This window comes from Arachis ipaensis, chromosome B7, assembly GCF_059453495.1.
Source record: "Arachis ipaensis isolate K30076 ecotype BB chromosome B7, ASM5945349v1, whole genome shotgun sequence".
Taxonomy (NCBI): domain Eukaryota; kingdom Viridiplantae; phylum Streptophyta; class Magnoliopsida; order Fabales; family Fabaceae; genus Arachis; species Arachis ipaensis.
Genome location: NC_142442.1, coordinates 52,357,501 through 52,360,000, shown reverse-complemented (window position 1 = coordinate 52,360,000; position 2,500 = coordinate 52,357,501).

The following is a 2,500-nucleotide window of genomic DNA, read 5'->3' as shown; positions in this document are numbered from 1 at the left end:
ATTTTTTTACCGCCCGGAATGCCGGAAATTCAAAAAAAATGAAAAACGGAGCAAACCTGCGATTTTTGACCTGGATTTTTTTGTGCAGCCTTCACATAATATTACCAAGGTTCCCTCAAAATTTCACGAAAAATGCACGAGCCAATTCTGAGATATGAAAATTTGGCTCCTCCGTTGCAACGCTCCGAGCCATCGTTGCAACGGCGGGTGCCTCCGTGGGGGGCGGGGGAGCCCGGCGGCACACCACAACCACAACGTGCTTGCTAGTGTGCCTAGGGGATGGCAAGGCAACGTGCATCTGGCTGGCATTGCGCCCAGCAAGCCTTTGGGCAACTCGAGTTTCAGCATCACGACTCCCCTCCCCCCTATAATAGGCTGCCGAGCCATTACCAAAGTGCCACGGGTAGACGTCCTTTTCCGTGAGGAGACATACTAAAGGAAAGTGCTCTAGAGGTCGAATTTTGACGCCGTTTTTTGCAACAACCTCTAGAAAAATAAGAACTTTCCATCCTCCAAATTTGGTGAATTTACACCGTGCCGATTTTTTTTGACGATTTTTTTACCGCCCGGAATGCCGGAAATTCAAAAAAAATGAAAAACGGAGAAAACCTGCGATTTTTGACCTGGATTTTTTTGTGCAGCCTTCACATAATATTACCAAGGTTCCCTCAAAATTTCACGAAAAATGCACGAGCCAATTCTGAGATATGAAAATTTGGCTCCTCCGTTGCAACGCTCCGAGCCATCGTTGCAACGGCGGGTGCCTCCGTGGGGGGCGGGGGAGCCCGGCGGCACACCACAACCACAACGTGCTTGCTAGTGTGCCTAGGGGATGGCAAGGCAACGTGCATCTTGCTGGCATTGCGCCCAGCAAGCCTTTGGGCAACTCGAGTTTCAGCATCACGACACCCCTCCCCCCTATAATAGGCTGCCGAGCCATTACCAAAGTGCCACGGGTAGACGTCCTTTTCCGTGAGGAGACATACTAAAGGAAAGTGCTCTAGAGGTCGAATTTTGACGCCGTTTTTTGCAACAACCTCTAGAAAAATAAGATCTTTCCATCCTCCAAATTTGGTGAATTTACACCGTGCCGATTTTTTTTGACGATTTTTTTACCGCCCGGAATGCCGGAAATTCAAAAAAAATGAAAAACGGAGCAAACATGCGATTTTTGACCTGGATTTTTTTGTGCAGCCTTCACATAATATTACCAAGGTTCCCTCAAAATTTCACGAAAAATGCACGAGCCAATTCTGAGATATGAAAATTTGGCTCCTCCGTTGCAACGCTCCGAGCCATCGTTGCAACGGCGGGTGCCTCCGTGGGGGGCGGGGGAGCCCGGCGGCACACCACAACCACAACGTGCTTGCTAGTGTGCCTAGGGGATGGCAAGGCAACGTGCATCTTGCTGGCATTGCGCCCAGCAAGCCTTTGGGCAACTCGAGTTTCAGCATCACGACACCCCTCCCCCCTATAATAGGCTGCCGAGCCATTACCAAAGTGCCACGGGTAGACGTCCTTTTCCGTGAGGAGACATACTCAAGGAAAGTGCTCTAGAGGTCGAATTTTGACGCCGTTTTTTGCAACAACCTCTAGAAAAATAAGATCTTTCCATCCTCCAAATTTGGTGAATTTACACCGTGCCGATTTTTTTTGACGATTTTTTTACCGCCCGGAATGCCGGAAATTCAAAAAAAATGAAAAACGGAGCAAACATGCGATTTTTGACCTGGATTTTTTTGTGCAGCCTTCACATAATATTACCAAGGTTCCCTCAAAATTTCACGAAAAATGCACGAGCCAATTCTGAGATATGAAAATTTGGCTCCTCCGTTGCAACGCTCCGAGCCATCGTTGCAACGGCGGGTGCCTCCGTGGGGGGCGGGGGAGCCCGGCGGCACACCACAACCACAACGTGCTTGCTAGTGTGCCTAGGGGATGGCAAGGCAACGTGCATCTTGCTGGCATTGCGCCCAGCAAGCCTTTGGGCAACTCGAGTTTCAGCATCACGACACCCCTCCCCCCTATAATAGGCTGCCGAGCCATTACCAAAGTGCCACGGGTAGACGTCCTTTTCCGTGAGGAGACATACTCAAGGAAAGTGCTCTAGAGGTCGAATTTTGACGCCGTTTTTTGCAACAACCTCTAGAAAAATAAGATCTTTCCATCCCCCAAATTTGGTGAATTTACACCGTGCCGATTTTTTTTGCCGATTTTTTTACCGCCCGGAAAGCCGGAAATTCAAAAAAAATGAAAAACGGAGCAAACGTGCGATTTTTGACCTGGATTTTTTTGTGCAGCCTTCACATAATATTACCAAGGTTCCCTCAAAATTTTAGAAAAAATGCACGAGCCAATTATGAGATATGAAAATTTGGCTCCTCCGTTGCAACGCTCCGAGCCATCGTTGCAACGGCGGGTGCCTCCGTTGCAACGAAACCAGCCAACGATGCACCTAACCCAGCATCCGTTGCAACGCACCCTGCCTCCGTTGCAACGC